Source organism: Morone saxatilis, unplaced genomic scaffold, assembly GCF_004916995.1.
Source record: "Morone saxatilis isolate NCDOM2014 unplaced genomic scaffold, NCSU_SB_2.0 Contig2, whole genome shotgun sequence".
In the NCBI taxonomy this organism is placed as follows: Eukaryota; Metazoa; Chordata; class Actinopteri; family Moronidae; genus Morone; species Morone saxatilis.
The window spans coordinates 4,354,814-4,355,056 of NW_023339762.1; positions in this window are offsets into that span (position 1 = coordinate 4,354,814).

Consider the following 243-nt stretch of genomic DNA (forward strand, 5'->3'; position numbering starts at 1 on the left):
CCTTGTGTTTGTGTTTTAATATGCTTTTCTCTGAAAGCTTGTTTGTGATTGGCCTAACAGATCACAGAAGTGTGTGAGTCAATGAGTCACAATGCACAACAAGAATACATTTGATTTGTTCTAGATCATTTCGTTGTAACTACTGTTGTTTTGAGATTCATTGGTTTACTATGTTGTATTAAAGGGGAACTTGGCAACTCTAGCCATTTCTTCGCTGGTTTTCACTTTTGTCATTGCATGTTT